The sequence below is a fragment of the Callorhinus ursinus genome, unplaced genomic scaffold (genome assembly GCF_003265705.2).
Source record: "Callorhinus ursinus isolate GAN/ISIS: 27379988/994484 unplaced genomic scaffold, GSC_fseal_2.0 scaffold5, whole genome shotgun sequence".
In the NCBI taxonomy this organism is placed as follows: domain Eukaryota; kingdom Metazoa; phylum Chordata; class Mammalia; order Carnivora; family Otariidae; genus Callorhinus; species Callorhinus ursinus.
The window spans coordinates 36,621,029-36,643,639 of NW_027397067.1; the positions used below are offsets into that span (position 1 = coordinate 36,621,029).

At 33.4% G+C, this 22,611-nt stretch overlaps 1 long non-coding RNA gene across 1 annotated transcript in view; it reads right to left on the reverse strand.

Moving 5' to 3' along the window:
* The window catches only part of LOC141372747 (uncharacterized), a 42,428-nt gene extending 21,145 nt beyond the window's left edge, over window positions 1-21,283 (reverse strand). The window contains exons 1-3 of the long non-coding RNA XR_012378148.1: window positions 21,166-21,283; window positions 21,007-21,093; window positions 9,982-10,084 (exon numbers count right to left, since the gene is read on the reverse strand). This is a non-coding gene — a long non-coding RNA (uncharacterized lncRNA). The remainder of the gene's footprint in view (window positions 1-9,981; window positions 10,085-21,006; window positions 21,094-21,165) is intronic.
* Window positions 21,284-22,611: the final 1,328 nt, after the last annotated feature.

Below are 22,611 nucleotides of genomic sequence, written 5' to 3' on the forward strand. Positions count from 1 at the left end.
TGGTGGGTAAACAGTAATCTTCCCATCCTAAGGAACCAGAAAATGAAAGCCAAAGAAACCATGAATGCTGAAGAGAGTAGTAGAATTACAAGAGGGAATGATGTAGAGAAGACATCTCTAAATTATGTATTCACCTTGGAGGTGAATCAGAGATATAGATGCAGAAGCTAAAGAGACCCTGAGAATAGAGTTGCTGTCTATGAAAGTTTTGCAATTCAAGTCCAGTCAAACTAAACAATCAATTCTCATTAAACAAGCAAACAGAATTCAATTATCCACAACTTATTGTCCAAAACTTCATCCAAATTTGCACAGTATTCAAGTGTTATAAATGGACACATTCTCAAAAAAAAATTGAACACTGATATTAGTTAAATGATAGGCCTGCAAAATAGAATTTTCAAGTGGCAATTATGTTTAAATAAACTAGGTAAAATATGTTCACAATGAATGAAAAGAGAGAAGCTTTCCATAGAGAATGTAAACAAGTAAAAAGATCAAATTAAATCTTAGAACCAGCACATATATTCACTAAAAATATAAAAAACAAATGCCATTGACTTAACTGCAAAATAGAAGAATTAGTGAACTTATTAAGGAAGTTAATTAGGAATTAAAAGTGAAGCAAAGAAAATAGTATTTTGAGAAAATGAACAGAGATTTCAGGACCTGTTATATAGTATCCCATTGTTTAACATACACATAAATGGATCCTAGAAGTAGATAAGAGAAAGAATGGGGAAGAAAATATTTGTAGTAATATTTAGTAATCCAAATATGATAAAAATCAAATTTTAAGAATACAAAATACTTAACACAAGTACAATAAAAACAAACCCCCATCAAGTCAAATTGTTGAAAGCTAAATATTATGAGCTAATCTTGAAAACTATAAGAGAAAGGTGACACATTACAGGAAGAAAAGGAGTAATCAAATTAATATCTGGGATTTTTATCAGAAACCATAAAGACCAGAATAAAATGGATCATTCTTATAATGCTGAAAAAGAATAAAAAGTGTAAAACCAGAATTTGATATCCAGCAAAAATATCCTTCAAAAATGAAAGTGTAATAAAAATATTTTCAGGTGAAGGAAAACTAGGAGAATTCCTTATAATAAGATATACACAAGTATTGAGAAAGACAATTCTTCAGGATTAAGAGAAATGACACAAATGGAATCTCAGATTTTCCAAAAATAATAAAGAACATCAGAAATAGTAAATGTCTAGTTAATATAAAAGATGCTAATTTTTTGTTTTTCCCTCTTGTTTTATAAACTAATTCTTTAACACCAAATTTTGTAGCACTTATATCAACAGCTCCATAAAGAATGGGAAGATAAAAACCTATACTTTATACTTTTCCAAGATTTCAATAATTCATGTGAATTGGTACAATATGAATTGTAAGTAAATTCTGAAAAATTAAAGATGGATGTTGTATTCCTAATCACTAAGCAACAAAAAAAAACTGTATAATTAATAAAATAGAAAAATCAAAACTGGAACCCAAAAAATCATATAAGATCAGAAATAGTGAAATACAAGATCAAATAATACAAAAGTGGAAAACTAATAAAATTGAAGATTAAATCCAACCATATCAATGATTGCATTAATTGAAAGTAAACACTGCAATTAAGTTAAAAATATAATGCATTAAAAAAATACAAAGTATATGTTGTTTGTAGTTTGCACTCAAACTATAAAGACATAGTTCAAAGTAAACGTGAAAAAGTGTAAAATGTCTTACCTACTGAATTGTATGCCTTTCAAATTCCTATGTTGAAGTTCTAATATCCACTACCTAAAAATGTAATCCTATTTGGGGATAAGGTCTTCAAAGGGGTGATTAACTTAAAATGATATTTTTAGGGTGGAGCCTTAATCCTGTATAACTGGTGTCCTTGTAAGAAGAGGAAGGGACACCAGGGAAATAAATGCAGAGTAAAGTTCAAGCGAGGAAGCAGCAAAAGGGTAGCCACCTACAAGCCAATGAGAGAGGTCTTAGAGGAAACCAACCCAACCACATTTGTCTTGGACTTCCAGCATCTAGCACTGTGAGAAAAACAAATTTCTGTTGTTTGTTTAAGTCACAATCTGGAGTATTTTGTTATGGCAATTCTAGCAAACTAATATACTGTGCCAACAATAAGCATAAAAATGCTGAAGTGGCAAGAAAAACACTGAAGAGTTCTAAATTAAACAATATACTTATATTCTATGGATATAGAATAAACCACAAAGGAAATAAGAAACTAGTTTAAATAACAATAAAAATGTAACTTGTAAAAAGTTACCAAATCAGTGCTTGTATTAGAAAAACTTTGTAGAATCATAGGTACATTTTCATCTTTAGAAATTAGAAAAAAAAAATTAGCCAGAAAAGAATAGCAGAAACTAATTAAAGAAAAATAGAAAAACAGTAGAGAAAATTAATAAAACCAAAATTGTCCTCTTTAAAAGATCAAGAAAATCACTAAGCCCACTTCTTTCTTGTTCTACCCAGAATACTTAGGTTATCTGCACAGTTGAAGGGTTAGCAGAGTCTGGGAACACAGTAACCAGGACTCAGAACTCATCAAAGGGATGTAACTAAATACTTTGCAGCTCATACTACTAATTGCTTTGTGAACTCCATCAGAAAGCTCACCCACAAATTTCTGGGGATACCTCTCCTGCGGAGTTTCCCAACTGGCTCATGGGCACCCCCAATGCTGCAAGTGTCTCAATCCCCAACTTCCGGCCAACTTTTGGCATGTGCTCCCACAGACATCAAGCGGAAGCCTTTGCAATGGCTAGTGAGCATACAGACTTTTATCTGTAGAATTAAGAGAAAGCTAATAAACTTAAACATTTCAGGGCATCATGCTAGGGAAGACAAATTGGAAGTTCTGAGCACCTGGCCTGGCTTTACAGAATTTAGAAAAAAGCATAAAATTACAAGAATTCATTCCAAAGAGGGAATAAGAAGTGTGGACTTGGTGCATCCATAGAAAAGGTCTGAACAATTTTCAGAATCTCCAGACTGACTAGTTAAGGTGTTTTTCTTCCAAAGCCAGTTAGCAAAAGTTGGAGTTGGTGACTCTTTCTTCAAATGCAAATACAGCATTTTGAAGGAAAGACCTCAAGGAACATGAAAATTCAAGGAAACAATAGTACCAAAGGAACACAATAATTTTCTAGTAGCCCGCCCCAAAATGAAGATCTATAAATTGTTTGAAAAAGAATTTAAAATAATTGTTATAATGAAGCTCAGTGAACTATAAGAGAACACAGACTACTTAATGAAATTAGGAAACTATATACATGAGCCAAATGAGAGTTTCAACAGAGAAAAGAAATTAAAAAAGAACCCAACAGAAATTCTGAAGCTGAGGAATACAATGAATGAAGTAGAAACTGCAATAGAGAGCATTGAGAACAGACTTGATGAAGCAGAAAAAGAATTTGTGAACTTGAAGACAAGTCATTTAAAAAGTATCTAATCAAAGGTGAAAAAAGAATGAAAAACGAGCAAAGAAAACTTAGGTGAATTATAAGACAGCCCAAACTATGTAATAGATGTATTATGGAACTTCTCAAAGGAGAAGAGAGAAAGAGAATGGGATTGAAAGCTTATTTAAAAAAAATGACTAATTTCTCATATCTGGGGAAAATATGATCATCCAGGTTTATGAAGCACATAAGTCTCTAAACAGATTCAACCCAAGATAAAAATAAAAGAGAGAATTTTGAAAGCAGCAGCAAGAGAAACTCATCACATACATGAGAAATATCATAATGCTATATATGAATTTTTTTTCCAGCAGATATCTTATAGCCCAGGAGAAGGTGGGAAAATACATTCAAAGTGTTGAAAAAATACCCTGCTGACCAAGAATAGTTTTTCTGGCAAAGCTGTTCTTCAGAAATGAAGGAGAGATACTAGCCCAAACAAAACTGAGAGAGTTCATCATCACTGGAACTACCTTATAAGAAATGCTACAAGAGGGCGCCTGGGTGGCTCAGTTGGTTAAGCGACTGCCTTCGGCTCAGGTCATGATCCTGGAGTCCCGGGATAGAGTCCCGCATTGGGCTCCCTGCTCAGCGGGGAGTCTGCTTCTCCCTCTGACCCTCTTCCCTCTCATGCTCTCTATCTCTCATTCTCTCTCTCTCAAATAAATAAATAAAATCTTTAAAAAAAAAAAGAAATGCTACAAGAATTCTTTAGTTGATATAAAACGACACTAATTAGGAACATGAAAATATAAGCACTTTTAAAACTCACATATAGAGCTAAGTATATAGTCAGAATAATACTGCAGTGTTGGTATATATTTAATTCTAATAGATGGTTAAAAGACAAAATTATTAAAAATAATTATATTACTTTAATAAACTATATAAAAAGATATAAATTGTAACATCAAAAACAAAATGTGAATTGAAGAATATAGATTTTGTCTTCAATTGAAGTTATCAGGTTAAAATAGACTGTTATAACTATAAAATGTTTTATGTTAGTCTCACGGTAACCACAAATAATATAGGAGGTACACAGCAGATAGAGAAAAGAGTCAAAGCATATTAACATTAGAAATCATCAAATTACCAAGAAAGATAGCAAAAGAGGAAGAAAAGAATAATGAAAAAAATTTTTAAGCCAGATAATATGGTAATACTATGCTCTCACCTAGTGATAATTACTTTAGTGTAAATGTATTAATTACTCCAATCAAAAGACATAGTGGCTGAATGGATTAAACAAGACCCAACTATACACTGCCTAGAAGAGATTCATTTTAGCTCTAAAGACATATTTAAGTTGAAAATTGAAGCGAGGAAAAAGATATCTCATGTAAATTAAAATGTAAAACAGGGTAGGTGTAGTTATATGAAATAAAATAGACCTTAAGTCTAAAACTGTAACAAGAGAAAAAAATAGATCATTATATAATGATAGAGGGGTCAATTCATCAAGAGGATATAATAGTCATATATGAACCAAACATTGGTGCACCTAATATATTAAGCAAATATTAATGAGTAAGAAGGGAGAGATATACAATAAAATAATAGGGGATTTTAATATCCCTCTTTCAACAACAGATAGAACATCCAAACAGTAAATCAATAAGGAAATAAACTTGAATAACATGAAAGACCGAATGTACTTAACAAACACGTACAGACTGTTCCATTCAACAGCAGCAGAAAAATACATTCTTCTCAAGTGCAACTGGAACATTCTCCAGGACAAAGCATATATTTGGTTCTAACCAAATTTAACAAACAAGTTCTAACAAATTTAAGAAAAATGATATCATCTCAAGTATCTTTTTCAACCACAATGTTATAAAACTAGAAATTAATTCCTGTAGGAAAATTGGAAAAATAAAAGGAAAAACAAAAAGTATTTTGAGACAAGTGGAAAAGGAAATATATGTACCAAAATTTATGAGATGCAGCAAAAACTGTTCTAAGATGGAAGTTTATAATGATGTATGCTTATATTAGCGGGGAAAAAAAAGATTTCAGGTAAATAAGCTAGCTGTACACCTCATGGAACCAGAAAAATAACAACAATCTCTGAATCAAATTAGCAGAATGAAGGAAACAAAGAACAATGAAGAAATAAATTAGACTAGAAAACAGTAGAAAAGATCACTATACCTAAGAGTTTGTTTTTTAAAAAGATAAATAAAATTATAAACATTAGTTAGACTAACAATAAAAAAGAGAAGATTCAAATAAAATCAGAAAGACATAATAACTAATTCTGCAGAAATATAAATATCATAAGACTACTATAAACAATTATGCCAATAAGTTGAATACTTAGAAGAAATAGGTAGGTTACTAGAATCATACAATTTACAAAGACTCAACCATGAAGAAATAGAAAATCTAAACAGACCAATAACAAGAATAAATTGGTAATCAAAAACTTGCCAACAAAAAAAGTCTAGGACCAGACAGATTCATGGGTGAATTTTACCAACACTTAAAGAAGAATTAATACCAATTCTTCTCAAAATCCTCCAAAAATAGAAGAGTAGGAAACACTACCAAACTCATTTTATGAGGGCAGCATTATGCCTGATACCAAAAGCAGATAAAGACATTATAAGAAAATAAAATTACAGGCCATTTTTCCTAATGATTACAAATACAAAAATCCTCAATAAAATGTTAAGAAACTGAAATTAACAGGACATTAAAAAGATTATATACCACGACCAAGTGAGAATTTCCTCCTGGGATGCAAGGATGGTTCAACATATGCACATCAATTGATGTAATATATCACATTAAAAGAAAGAAAAATAAGTTATGTAATTATTTCAATAGATGCAGAAAAAGCACTTATCAAAATTTAATAACCTTTCATAACAAAAACTCAACAAATTTGATACAGGATGTACCTCAACATAATAAAGACCATATATGACAGCTCACAACTAACATCATACTCAACAGTGAAAATCAGGAAGCTTTTACTCTAAGATCAGAAACAAGAGAAGAATAGCTACTCTTGCCACTTTTGTTCAACATAGTATGGGAAGTCCTAGCCAGATCAATTAGGCAAGAAAAACAAAAGCATCCAAATCAGAAAGCAAGAAGTAGAATTTTCTCTGTTTGTAGATAATGTGATATAGAAAAGCCCAAAAATTTCACCAAAAAACTGTTATAACTAATAAACAAATGAAAAAATTTGTAGGCTACAAAGTCAGTATACAGAATTAGTTGCATTTTTATACACTAACAACAGACTATTTGAAAGAAAATTAAGAAAACAATCCCATTTACAACAGCATCAAAGACAATAAAATAGTTAAGAATATATACAACCAATGAGGTTAAAGATCTCTACACTAAAATATGTAAGCTATTGGTGAAGATACAAATGCATGGAAAGATATTCCATGTTCATAAATTGAAGAAGCACTGTTAACATCTCCATACTTGCCAAAGCAATCTATAGATTCACTGCAATCTCTATTGAAATTTCAGTGGTATATTTTTCAGATAAATAGAAATAACAACCGTAAAATTGCATAGAACCACAAAAGATCCCACATGACCACAGAGAATTTGAGAAAGAAGAAATCTAGAGACATCCTAATTTCTAATTTCAAACTATATCACAAAGCTGTAGTCATGAAAGCAGCATAGTATTTGCATAAAAACAGATATAGGCTAAAGGAACAGAGAGAACACCCAGAAATAAACCCACACATCTATGGTAAACTAATCTTTGATAAGAGTTCAAGAACACACAATGGAGAAAGGGTAGTCTCTTCAATAAATGGTGTTGGGAAAACTGGATATCCATGTACAAAAGAATGAATCTGGACCCCTGTCTTATACAATTCACAAAAACTAATTCAAATGGATTAAAGACTTAAATGTAAGACCTAAAAACTATACAAAAAAAAAGACCTAAAAACCATAAAACTAGAATAAAACATAGGGAAAAAAAATCTCTTCAACATTGGTTTCACAATGATTTTCTGATGTGAAACTGAAAGCATGAACAACAAAAGCAAAAACAGACAAGTGGGACTACATCAAACTAAAAAGCTTCTGCACAAAGAGGGAAACAACAGGGTGAAATGGGAGAAAATATTTGCAAACTTTATATCTGGTAAGGGGTTATTATCTAAAATATATAAAGAAATCATACAAGTTAATAGCAAGAAAATAAATAATCCAATTAAAAATGGTCAGAGGACCTGAATAAACATTTTTTCCAAAGAAGACCTACAAATGGCCAACAGGTACAAGAAAAGGTATTCAATATTCATGGGGGAAAAGCAAATCAAAGCCACGATGAGATATTTATTACCTGACACATCAGTCAGGATGGCTGTTATCAAAAAGTCAAGAGATAACAAATGTCAGGGAGGACATGGAGAGAAGAGAATCCTCGTGCAATGCTGGTAGGAACATAAATTGGTACAGGCATTATGGAAAACAATATTGGGATTCCTCAATATATTAAAAATAGAACTATTTTGTAGAGATTCATGTCTCCCACACCCCAAATTCATATGTTCAAATCCATCCTAATTCTAATGTGATGACACAGAAGTGGGGCCTTTAGGAGGTAGTTAAGTCATGAGGGTGGAGCCCTCATGAACGAAATTAGTATTCTTATAAAAGAGGCCCCACAGCGCTCCCTTGCCCCTTCTGCCTTGTGTGCATACAACAAGAAGTCTACATCCCCGAAGAGGGCTCTCACCTGACCATGGTGGCACTTTGATCTCAGACTTCCAGCCTTCAGAACTGTGAGAAATAAATGTTTCCTGTTTGCAAGCTACCTGTCTGTGGCATATTGTTATAGGAACCAGAATGGATCAATACAGCTACCCTATGATCTGTCAATTCCACTTTTGTGTCTTTATCTAAAGGAAATGAAATCAATATCTACAATAGATATTTACACTCTCATGTTCATTGCAGCATTACTCACAATAGTAAAGATATATATACAATGAAATAGTATTCAGCCATAAAAGGGAAGGAAAGCATTGTGACAGCATGGATGAGCCTTGAGGGCATAAGACATAAGTGAAATAAGTCAGAGAAAGATAAATACTGTGTGATGTAGAATCTAAAGGAAAAAAACCCAAACTCGCAGAAACAGAGTAGAATGGTGGTTGCTACGAACTGGGAGTTAGGGGAAATGGGGATTTGTTGCTCAATGGGTATGTACTTCCATTTATAAAATGAATAATTTCTAGAGATCTAGTGTACAGCATGGTACTAGTTAATAATATTGTATGTGTACTTAAAATTTGCTAAGATAGTGTTTACCACAAAAAAGGTAACTATGTGAGATGATGGATTTATTACCATGTATACAACATATAAAATCTTCACGTTCAAATATACACAATTTTGTCAATTATACCTCAAAGCTGCAAAAAAGTAAGAAAAAAAAGCCTGTAAGTTTTAAATCCACCAAGGTATTTTAAGGGTGTGTGTGTGTGGTATATATGTATAACAGATATTGAAATATCATTTTAATTTATTTTCATAGATATATTTGAATTTTACATATTTTCCTAAATCACTTTGGTAAATACCAATACATTTATGTAAAATATATAAATGTATACATTTCTGAGATACAGATTTATAAGTTACTGAAATTTAATAATTATTAATTTTCAGTTTCTATGTAACACACCTTCTATATTTTTGTGCTTGGATAAAAAATCTGTAATCCTCATTTAAATTCTTATTGTTTTGCATCTTTCTCTTTTTTAATCTACTTTGTCTGAAGTAAATGCACTTTATTAGTGTTTTCACAGAGCCATCTCTTAGCTTGGTTGATTATATTTATTGATTTGCCCTGTACTTCATTAAAGCATGGCTTTAAAAACATTTTTTCATTTACTTTATTTGGGTTTATCCTTTCCATTTGTATTTTACTTATTGGATAAATCTCTCTATATATCTATACAATATCTATACACACATACTTTACTTACCACAGGTTTTGACAGGAGAGATTTTGTTGTTTCTTTGTTGTATTTTCTAGTTTTTATTTTAAATGTCCATATACATTAAAATTTTTGTTTTGCTCCCATTCCCTCTTTCCTCTTTAATTCCATTTTTGATCTTTTCATTTCTAAAGCATTTAGGTTAGGGCACAGCCAGTAAAATATCTGTGCCAAGGGGCAACTTAGCCTGGTGTGTCAGAGCCCAAGTGTGATGAGGAAGTTATCCTTATGTGTTAATGATTGGTGTAATGTTTCAGAGCCCCGACAGGTAGAAACGGTGTCATGTGGAGGCTGGAGGGTAGCACCCAACATGGGATGTTTACCAGTTATCCATTCCTATGCAACAAATTAGCCCAAAACTTACATCGTAAAACTACACATACTTATTATTTCATGCAGTTTCTGAGAGTCAGGAATCTGGAACAACTTATGTGGGTGTTTGTTACTGAGAGTCAATCATGAACTTGACATTGAGTCTTCTTACCTGGAGACTCTGGAGCTGGAGAGTCCACTTTCAAATTCGCTGATGTGGCTGTTGGCAGGCCTCTGTTCTTCACTGTGTGTTGGCCAGAGGCTTTAGTTCCTCCCTATGTGGGTATCAGCATATAGCTGCTCACAACGTGCAAGCTTTCTTTCTCCTAGAGTAGTCTAATTAACCAGGAATATATACTCCTAACAGAGAATGCCCCAATTTGTATAACCTTATATTAAAAGATGACATTCCATCACTTGTGCATCACATATACTAACACTGGTACAATGTCACTAGGGATTACATAAATCTGTAAGTACCAGGAGGCAGAGATCATTTGAAGCCATCTCAGAGGATAGTTACCATAGGCTATCAGAGTCCAAGGAGACGCAGTAGGGTGTTTTTGCATGAGAGTGACCTGATGTAAATAATCAGTGCTCCAAAGATCTGAGAACATGCCTATTCTTTCTGGCAGCCCGGCACAGGTATTAGAGCCTGAGCAGAATGCCCACATAGAGAGGCAGCATAAGGAGGCAGTTGTAATCAGAGATTGGTTGCATAGAGAGAGATTGATTATATCAGTAGTTTTACAAGGGAATATCCGGTTTTCTCTCTTTTGAAGAAGGTATTTACAAACACAAAAGTCTAAAATGAACCCTCTGATGTTGAATTAGAATTGGAGACACGGATGCTAAATAGATTTGGAAATACAGATTTAAATATAAACAGTTGACCCTTGAATAATACAGAGGTTGGGGCACTGAACTCCCTATGCAGTGAGAAATCCATTAATAACTTGTGACTCCCCAAAAGTTAACTACTAACAACCTGTTGACTTGGAGACATACTGACATAAATAGTCGGTCAACACATTTTTAAAAAATTATTTATTTATTTGAGAGAGAGAGCGCGTGCACAAGCAGAGGAAGCTGCAGGCAGAGGGAGAAGCAGGCTCTCCCCGCTGAGCAAGGAGCTTGACTCGGGACTTGATCCCAGAACCCTGGGATCATGGCCTGAGCCGAAAGCAGATGCTTAACCGATTGAGCCACCCAGGTGTCCCAACATATATTTTTATGTTATATTATATACTATATTCTTAAAAGCTAAAGAAAATGTTATTTAAAATCATAAGAGAAAATACATTTACTGTATTGTTCTGTATTTATTTAAAAAACCCCACATATTAATGGACCTTCACGGTTCAAATCTGTCTTGCGCTATGGTCAGCTATATATGCATACACACATATGTACATATATTTCCCAGCTCTGTTCATGAAGAGTGCCTCAGAGGAGCAAATGACAAGTACCAATAAACAACCCATTCCCAGAACATGGCTTATAAATACCATTATCCTCCAAAACCAACCAGGTTTCTTTCAAATGACTGAATTCAAGCCAATATCAGGGAAAAGACAAAGATGAGCCTGGACATCTTGCTATACCAGAAAGCAAGGAAATGATGGGGTCATGTCAAAAGGGCATAAAACCCAGCTTGAATGGGCCCCGACTGACCAAATTTCAGAGAATTTGAACATCCAAATAAACAATGATACTAATATAATCTACTGAATTTAGGCAGTAGGAATATAAGTCCATATCAATATAGGTTAACATATGAATAAATTGAGTTTGACTAAGAATGAACTCCTTCTGAGATTTAAATTACTTCCCTACAAAATGCTTATTAATTATGAAAGGGAAAAAGAGCAGCTTCATGGGGGAGAAGACTGGTTGACACCACATTGATCAAGTGATCCAAGTAATAATTAGTAATGTGATCAAACAAAATCTTTAGCCACCTAGTAGTTTGTGATGAGAACATAGCGTCATTGTTGTGATATTCCCGTCAAATATGTATAGCCCATATCTAATTATGTGGAAACATCAGACATACCAAACTGAGAGACAGTGTACAAAGTAATTAACTAAAAATCTTCAAAAATGCCAAAGTCATAAAATAATTGTTAAAATTGAAGACTATAATGACATGATGACTAAATGCCATGTATAATTCCAGACCCGATCCCTTTCCTTTAAAGGAGATTATTGTAACAACTGGCAAAACTCAATTCAGATTAATAATGTACTAACATAAATTCATGATTTCCATGGTTGTATTGTAAGAGACCATTGTTTGTAGGAAATACACAATAAAATATACATGTGTGATGTGGCATCAGATTGGCAACTTGCTCTCAACTGTTACAAGAAAAATAGGAAAAAGTTCTTTATATGGTATTTGTAATTTTTTCTGTAAGTGTAAAATTATAAAATTTAGAATAAAGTTTATAGAAAAAAGATTTAACAATTAGCTTTTGCTATCAATTCTAAATTAATTGAAATATCAATTATAAAAGTTCCACATATGTTTGAGCCAGAATGTATACTGACTTACTGTTGTGTAAAGAGGTCTTCATATAATATTTTATATGGCTTTTTTAGCATGTTATCCATATCTTCTATTTCCTACAAGTTTTTGTTTGGTCTGCTTGATAGGTCAGCTTCTGGTAAAGGTGTATTAAAAAATTGCTGTTTTTCCCTTGAAATTCTGTTGCTTTGCTATATAAATTGAGATTATAGGAAGCAAAAACATGAATTGAAAAGATACATGCACTCCCACTGCAGTGTTATTTTCAAGAGTTGACAGAGAAGCAACTTAAGTGGCATCAATGGGTAAATGTATAGAGAAAAAGTGGTACATATATACAATGGAATATTCTGCAGCCATAATAGAAGGAAATCCTGTCATTTACAACAACATGGATGGACCTTGAGGGCATTATGCTAAATGAAATAGGTCAGAGAAAGACAAATGCCATATGATCTCACTTATATGTGAAAATAAAATAAAAAAAGAACTAATTGATACAGAGAACAAATTGATGGGTGCAAGAGGCAAGGAAAGGGGAGCAAAATGGATGGTGTCAAAAGGTACAAACTTCCAGTTATGAAAGAAATGTCATGGGATGTAATGTACAACATGGTGACTACAGTTTATAAAACTGTATTGCATCTTCGAAAGTTGCTAAGGAAGTAAATCTTAAAAGTTCTCAGCACAAGAAAAATAATTTTTAACTATGTGTGGTGATGAATGTTAACAGATTTATTGTCGGTGATCATTTTGCAATGCATACAAATGTTGAATCATTATATTGTATATCTGAAAGTGTTATGTCAGTTTAAATTATTTTAAAATAATTTGTTCTCTTCCCTACTAGTTTCTCCATTCCCCATGCATGTACAGGTTATTACCTCTAATCACATACATGCCATTAATAGAGTTTTAAAACTATTAGTCCAGTTTTAAAACACTGCTGCCACAATTGAATGTTTATATTAACCCAAGATATTTAATTGCTGTTATTGGTCTGTTAAAAATCTAAAGATTTACAATAACTACTTTTTTTATTTACATCAATACCTCCTCAATTGAACCAAATAATCACTGAATGGTTAGGTTATTTACTTCTGTAAACCAGAACTATCTTTAAACATGCAATAGCTTGTAATAAAAAACAGTTCATTGTCAATTAAAAAATTCTGAGATTATATTAAGAGAATACAAGTTCATGATTAATCTTCTTGGTGGACTTAATTATATATCACTATTAATTCATTTTGCTATGCATTTCATTTTGCCTGGTATTAATATTGTTGTCCAGCTTTCTTTTAATTAGAATTTATCTGATATAATTTTTTGCCTTATTTCTTAACTTTTGTGCCATTTATTTATAAATAGCACATAGATTTTCCAACCTTTTATTATATTTGTATTCATTTTTTACCTTGTTATTTATGCTTTCTCTTTACCATACTTTTTCCCTTCTATCATTAGTTGATTATGTTTTATTTTCCCTTTATTTCCTATATTCTTTGGATGTAAAATATTCTGTATCCCTTTTTTTGGAATTACAGTACTTCAACATTCTTATTTAAATGTCACTACCCTACGAGAAAATATACCAAATATTAATTTTGATTCCCCCATTACATGTATATGCTATTGTTTCACAATATCTTAATTACAACTTTTTCTTAATATAAAATTATTCATAATTGTTATGGTTCAATATAACCAATGCTTTGTTAGATTTACCAACTGCATTGTTCAGTTAACATCTTCCTTCCTTAACATCAGACAAATATATCCTCAATATTTGCCTTCTTGTTGAAATTAATTTGTAATACCAAAATTAACACAGCATTTTTCCAATCATTCATGAGTAGATTCAGTGTGGTTAAAAAAAAAAACAAAAAAAAACGGCCAGCACACACATTCCCAGGTGAGGGTGGACAAGGGAATGCTCTGCCTTCTTAGTTCTGCTCTCATACTCTCTTTTTTGTGGTCCATTTTTTACATTTTTGTGCAATTATTTTGGTGGTGTCACTGTTTAAAATGGCCCCTAAGCATAGTGCTGACGTGCTGTATGGTGTTCCTTAGCATTAGAAGGCTGTGCTGTGCCTCATGGATAAAATACTTGCATTAGATAAGCTTCCCTTAGGCATGAATTACAGTGCCAATGTGAGTTCAATGGTAATAAATCAACAACACCATCCATCCAGAAGGAGGAGGAGGATGTTTGCCCACTACAGAAAGTGTTAAAGTCACCTCTATGGTGCATGATAAAGCTATGGGCAAGATGAGAAACAGCTCATTGTGTGGTTTCATGGGATGATGGATGATGAAAAAACAGAGTGGACAGCACTATTATTAGGCTAAAAGCCAAAAAAATTTAGGTCCACATCACCGAGGGTAAAATATGTTAAACATTTCTTGTGTCAAAAGATGAGAAGAATGAAAGATACTAAACTTGCACGTAGTGCAGGTTCTGCAGACCAGGAGACTACAGAAGAATTTTAAAAAATACCTGCTACGTGTTGTACAGGAAAGGGTTGTATGGAAGATATGCAGGAGATGGCTTATTTCAGGAGGACATTGACATATAAACCTACATGACCAAAACAGCATTTTCATTAACAAAAATAATGTGCCTGGAGGCCCAAAGGAACCCAAGTCTCTATTTCTTCTGGGAGCAAGAATTCAGTCTTTGCTCATTCAGTGTTCCTGGCAACTTTATAGACTATAACTACTACAAATAACAAGAATTAACTCCTATTTTCTTCTTGATGTATATTGTTTAATAGGACTTCTATTAGTAAGGGTCTGTTAGTGGTTTAGTGTTAAATCTGTCTGAAAATGTCTTTCTCACTTTTTCTTAGGTAATTGCTAATCTGATTATAAAATTCTAGACTGATAGTTATATTCTCTCAGATGTTATATATTATTTTTCCATTGTGTTTCCTCTACTCTTTTTTTTTATTGCAGTATAGTTGACATACAACATTATATTAGTTTCAGGTGTAATTCTATACATTATGCTGTGCTTGCCAGGATAAGTGTAGTTATCATCTATACCATACAATATTATTTCAATATTATTGACTATATTCCCTATGCTGCACTTTTTCATCTCTGTGACTTATTTTACAACTGCAAGTTTGTACCTCTTATTCACCATCACCTGTTTTGCTTCTACATTTGCTGTCAAGAACTTTTTCCTTTTTTGAGAGATTATTATTGAAGAATGAAGGATGAAATGACATTATGTCTGGAAATTGCTCTTTAAAAAAGATTAAATAAAAGTGGAAAAAATCTAATGATTCTTGATCCAGGTGATAGGAACATAGGGATTCATTTTGTTCTTTTTACTTACTTAAAATATTTTATAATGTTTTAAAATGAAAATATAAAAACAATCTTTTCAGGTTTAACAACCACAGCCTGTTTTGGGACCCAGCTTCAACCCACATGCTTAGCTTTCTACCTTGTGTTCTTTTTAAGTTATTAAATCTTGGAGATTTTTCTTTCTTGTGGATTCAACCATGCATTGAAAATAATTTTTGTTATAGATTATTTAGCATCTGTATGCTTATACTCCCAGAATTTTTACATTATCTTGGTTTGCCACCCCACTAGAACCATTCATTTTCAGGAAGGATATTGAAAGAAAGAATAAGAAGCAGAAATTACAAAAGAAAGTCACACAAAATTTGACTACATTAAAATGAAAACAGAGAATGCTGTCTCCTCACAATGCCTCAAAAAACAAGCAGCAGGTGAAGCATTTATACAAGAAAAAGGATAGGTTTCCCACAATGTAAAGAATCCATCAAATAAAGTTGATCAACAAATCGGTAGGAAATATGAGCAAGGAACTGGTCAAGAGATTCATAGAAAAGGAAATCAGATTAAGTAATTCGCATATGAAAATTTCCTCAACTGCATTATTTAAGAGATGTACTTAAAAATGAAATTAGGATGCTTTTTAATATATCATTTTTATCAGTGTCCAATCATAAACACAGAAAAATATGCTGATTACTTTAACAGAGATATTTTAATATAAAAGTTTGGTTAGTTAGATATTGGAGGGCTTAAAAGGCAAGAGGAAAATATTAAGTTTTCATAGAAGTAACAACTTCTGGAAGCAGTTGCCACTCCAGGACGGGAGAAACAAATGGAACACTTTCAGGGTATTAGAACCTAAATATTTGAAGCAGGCAGCTTCAAAAAACTGGAATAATCTCTGAAGAGGGACAGTCTCCTGTTTGGTGTCCATGAATGTAGGCTTCGGTAGCACTAGAACCTAGGCCTCTGGGGAGGAGGCTGGCTGATTCTGGACTTCAGGATCTCAGAGGGAGGCTCCGAGCACCTGGCATTCAGACCTCCTGATGCACTGTTATTACCACAGGAGCATGATACAGCTGGTTTGGGGACTAGGAAGTCAACATTAAATGGGAACCAGTTGCTGTCACCAGGGTACACTTTTTGATGCCCACAGAAACAAGTAGCACACTAGGAGCAAGGCCCTTTCCTTCTCCATCCTTGCAGTTACTTCTAGTACATCCTGCCAGCAGAGCCTACCAGGGATCCCTTAACCAAAGCAGAAATGCGACGTTGGTCCCAGCTACAGCATCACAAGGTGGATTTGGAGCTACAAAACCATAATGACCAGCATACTAAACATCAAGTGGGCATAAATAAATAGAAACTCTGAAACCCTGGTGGAGTGGCAGTATAACTTGATAATAACCATGCTTGAAAACAAATTTGAAATATCTAGTATAAATTGGAAAAGTTCAAACACTATGATGTGGCATTCTTCCAAGTGTATTCCCTATATTAAATTTGTACACGGGGGGATATATACAAGGATGTTTATGGTGCTTTACAGCAAAAAAAAAAAAAAGGCCTAATTGACCATAAATAAGAAATATTGATTTTTCTAATATATAGTGCCTTAAAAAGATTGAAATAAATATATATCAATATATAAATGATAAGTTACATACACACATTTTAAATATATATATTCCTTAGGACTTTGGAATTGTGGATTTAACTCACTCAATTTAAAGAAAATGCTACCATATAACTAGTAGGCTAGGCCAGTTCTCATTGTCAGAGAATTCAGGAAAATTAGGCTTACTTTTTTTTTATTCAAATAAGCATGTTCATGAGTCACAATGATAAACATCTCACTTCTGAAATCTAATTCTAACATATGTGCACTGAGAGATGGAGAGAGACATACAGTCATATAGATGGATTGGAAAGACAAGAAGACTAGCTGTGAGTATACAGCAAGCCTCAGATAAATAAGGGGTTGCTCCTTTATTAATTCACAAAAAAAGACCTCCCTGTTTTTCAAACCTTGTTAAACTCTCTTTAGCATGATGTATCCCAATCTGTGCCTTTGTTAGTGCCACAGAATTGTATATCCCAATAGAATAGTACATTTTCCTTAGGCTTGAGAGGGGTGAGAAGTATATATCCTTTTGCAAAGTGAAGTAAGATAATGATGGAAACATGCAAAGCAAATATGAGACTGCAAGTATATTTTTAAAGGGAGTAATCTTTGGGAAGAATATGTACAGACAGAAGGGATTTGAAAGATAATTTCTTTAAAACTCTCATGACTATACTCTGAAAAATCAGTCCCCCAGAGGTGGGAGTAATTTAGTTCCCAAATACCTGATTTTAAGAGGTAATTAATTGTTTCTGAAAATATCTATAGAAAGTATGATAAAAATCACAGGAAAATAAACCTCTCAATTAACCTCCTTTTAAAATGTTGAAATTTCAGGTAAAGTAGACAAGATAAGAGCAAAGTATAGACACTGATTCTAATGTTCTTGTGAACTTTCATCTGTTTTAAAATAGAAATCATTTTCTTCTGTAGTGACTGAACATTTTTGTATTCATTCCGAGAAAAGGAAGCAGTACTCTTCAGAAGTTACTTAACTTAAGCTGTCAAGTTACTTAAACTTTCTGTTTCTCTACGTACTGTTCTGAAGTTGAAAGATTTCTTTAAAGACTGAACTAAATAAACACAGTCACGCTATTTCACTACTTAGAAAATAAGATTCATCCTGGCTAATATTGAGTCTTAGAAACAATCAAGGAAGAAAGCAAACAAACCACTAAACCCTCAAATTATTTCAAAATAAACAGCACCAAAAAAGTTTTATGTGCACACAGTGCAAAAGAGAGACATTTGCTGCTCACACTTTTAGATATGTTAACTATCACCACTTGTACACCTTATAGTCATAGTACCACCATCTTTAAAAGAAGGTCCATTCCAACACAATTGGTATCCTTTTTATAATATCTTAATGATTGTCTTACTCTAGTTTTCATTTGAAATTTTTGAGAACCCAAAAGTGAAAAAGTCTAAGGTCGTAACATTTGTTTAAAAAGACCTAATGACATAAAATCTAATGAACAATTGTAATATGTAAGGGAGTGCAATAGATCATTTGGGAATTTAAAGATACAATTTCCATAAAAATGATGGCTATTATATATAACATACATACTATGTGCAAGATATTTTTCTAGTGCTTTACATTTATCTCTCATACATAATCCTCTGACATAGTTCTGGAAAGGGTAATGTTATTTTTTTGTTATTGTTTAATTATGAAAATATTAACTGCTATGACAAAAAAATTCGATGGATGGAGGTGTAAAGTAAAAACTGTCCCCATCAACCCCTGCTCTTACTAACCAGAGGCAGTAACCTCATAGTTCCTTGTAATTTCTTCTAGAAAAATTTTTAGCAAATATAAGCATAATACACACACGTACACACACAGTAGGTCATATTATGCCTCAGATCATTAATTTGCTTTTCTCACTTAAAAAATATATATTGAAAGGGCCCCTGTGTGGCTTAGTCAGTTAAGCATTGGCTCAAGTCATGATCCCAGGGTCGTGAGATTGATCCTAGCTACATTCCCCCCACCCCCCCCACTCCCACTTTGGGCTCTGCACTCAGCAGGGAGTCTGCTGGAGATTCTCTCTCTCCCTCTGCCCCTCCCTCTGTTTGCACCCTCTCTCTAAAATAAATACATCTTTAAAAATACATATTGAAGATCATTTCACACCAGCCTATCCTATTTAATGGCTGCAAAATATATTTCAGTGCATGAGTGTACCATAATTTAGTTACCCATTCTTCACGTGGTCGATATTTATATTGTTTGCAGCTTTTTGATTTTATAGTGTATAGAGAATGTAATTATGCATACACCATTGGGCACTTCTACAACTAAATATAGATGATACATTTCTAGAAGTGGAACTGACAGGTTGGATTCTGGAAAATATTTCCAAATTGCTCCCCCTTTCCTCAAATTTATTTGAAATAACTAGTGTATGAACTTGCCTACTTCCTTCCATCTAGTACCTCCCTGGGATGTGGGCTAGAGGGGTTCCTGCCATGGGCCCAAGCTGTAGAAAGCTCTCTTCTGGCTTTCTTCTGGCTGTGCCCTTCCTGTAGGGCATGTGCCCTATGGGGCCAAAGAGATATGCAGAGCATGGTTAATATAGGGAGGGGTGCAGGCTCTAAGTGGGCATATCTGAGACCCCAGAATTTCCTTCTCAAAGAGCCCTAAGCCTACCTCAAGGATCTTCATAGGTTAGGAAGGGTAATGTTATTTGCTCAAGCCACACAGCTGATCATTGATAGAGGCAGGATTTAAATTGAGTTTTCACCAGTGTGTTGTATTGACTCTATCCCTACATATAGAGAGCTTAATATTATATTATTTACTGATGAAAACTAAATTTTCCAATACCTTAGTAGATAATAGTAGGAATATCAAAAGATGCCATTGATTCTAAATAGTGATAAATATGAGCACACTGTAAAATATATTTACTGTAAATGTTACAAAGTCAAACACAATTATTATTATTGGTACAGTATAGTGGAAGAGGCAGAATCAATAAGCCAAAACCTTTTTGTTTCTTAAACCTTTTCTGTTTATGAAACTATCAATTATTTTATGTTAAATTTCCTATAGAGTCTCCTGCTAGAAATATCAAACAGATTTCTGGTCTGCATTCCATTGACACAAAGACTTGTTTACTTTAAATAGCAGTAGAATCATAACACCCAGTAAAATTATTCACTTTAAATGCCAATTCATGCTGAGTACTACAAATGCTTATTCAAAAAAATGAAGACAATGAAGGAGGGTAAGACTGTTGAAAATTTCTATTTCAATATTAGTTTAAAAGAATACTATAATTAAGGGTTAGTCTTTTCACTAAAATTGTTCATGTTCTAAATAATAATGACATGACTTTTTTTCTAAGATATGAAATGGTTTGGGAAAACGTCAAGGACTGAAGTTTTAGTAAACATCTCGTTAAGTATCAATATACCCTCTGAAAAAATTCTAAATATATATAGGAAAACATATATATGAAAACATATAGCAAAGATACTAAGAAAAAGTTAAAAGATAACATAACCACACTCAACAGCTTAATATTTTCATCAAAAGTTGCACACTATGGATTCTAATCTAATCATGGGATGCAACTTCTGGAGAGGTAATGGAAATTAAAATTGGCCTGCTCTACACACACACACACACCCCTCTGAAAGCCGTGGGTTGGAACCAGGATCAGTGCTGTAATCTTGGAGATTGGGTGGGCCTAAAAGCTGTTCTCAATTACCTAGGTTCAAGTGCTGGAAAGAGCAAACATCTTCGAAGCCAAACCTGGGCTAAGCCAGCTCTGGGCTTGGGACTCTGTGACGTCTTCCTATAACCAAAAGAAAAACACTGTGAATTGCTGGTTGAAGGCCAGTGGGAAAATAATAAAGAGAAAACTCACTAAAATGGAGTCAGGAAGTTCAAGAGGGGGAGTTCCCCTACCCTCCTTATTTGCAAATCCAACAGGAACAGCTGCACACTGCACAGGATACTATTTTGCTACCCCAGCAGAAGGAAGAGAGGCTTTCTTCATCACCACGGCAACAGCACAGCCAATGAGAAACAGCCACAACTCAGCCAATGGAAAGCCACTATACTTACTCAAACTCCCAGTTTACTCCAATGGGCTTTATGTTCCTAACAGCTTTTCCAACTTCACATTTTCCTCTATAAAAGAGTATACCTCTCCTTTGTTCTGTAGACTTGCCTATTTTTTTGGTTTTGTTTTTTGTTTTCCTATAGCTTGCTGGACCCAGATTAACAGTTCTCCAAATAAACCTATTTTTCCTGGTAAAGTAACTGACAGTTTTATTTTTAAAATTAACATCAGCCTTTACAATGGAGACACTAAAGTGGAGTGGGATGAAGTGCTAGGTAAAAAACCTACCAAAATGCTAGAAGGGAGGGGTATAGCTTTGCCATGAAATTTTATAATAAATAATCTGCCATTTTTATGTATTGCAGAATGTTCTTCTAAGTGGCTTTTTTATTATGCCAAAAATTTTGATTTTGGCATAGTCAAATATTTTCAATCATTTCTTTATAATTTGTGCTTTTTGAATTCCGTTTCAGAAATTTTTACCTGCCCTATTATGTTTTATATGTAGAAACAAGCCAACACAATGTTCCATATACACTCTCTAAAGGACTAATGGCTAAAAAGTCAAAACTATCAGGGGTAGGAGGCAAAGGTGATTTTTAGAATTTTCAATGGTCCATCAATTAAATATCACTGCTGGAGTAATAGAGAGTTGACTGAATATTTGAAAGAGTTTAGAGAATATTCTCTCTTCAGGAAATAGCTGGCTGGTTGGAAGAACCCCCTAGAAATACATGGCTTCATCAACATTTTTTAGAATTTAACTTTTGGGGTAATTTCAGCCTCTCTCTTATTTTCCAGTGTGAAAACTCCCAGATAAACTAGCGTTATTATCCATTTATTCTTTATGAAAGCACCAACTGGCCCAGTGGTTTGCAGAATTATTTTAAAAGAATGCTGTTTGTTGGAATTACAATTTTTGACAGTGTTCCAAATGTGGCCTACAAACAAAAATGGCATTTAGAGGCTGCACTTGTTTCACTTTCTTTTTGGTTAATGTTATTGAACAAACAGAGAATGGTGAAATCCTACAAATATTTTATAGCTATTAGAAGGAAACAGGTTTTGAAGAAAAAGTATTCATCCCAAGCAAGCCTAGAATTTATGAAAATAAAAGGATTGTTGTAAACTTTGCCTATTGAGGCAAACTGCCTGCAAACTTCAAGAAATATGTAAGTTGAGAAAACTTATGTCTTAATTATAGGGATATTCAAAAGAGCTTTCAAAGTATTTTAAGGAAGTCAGATT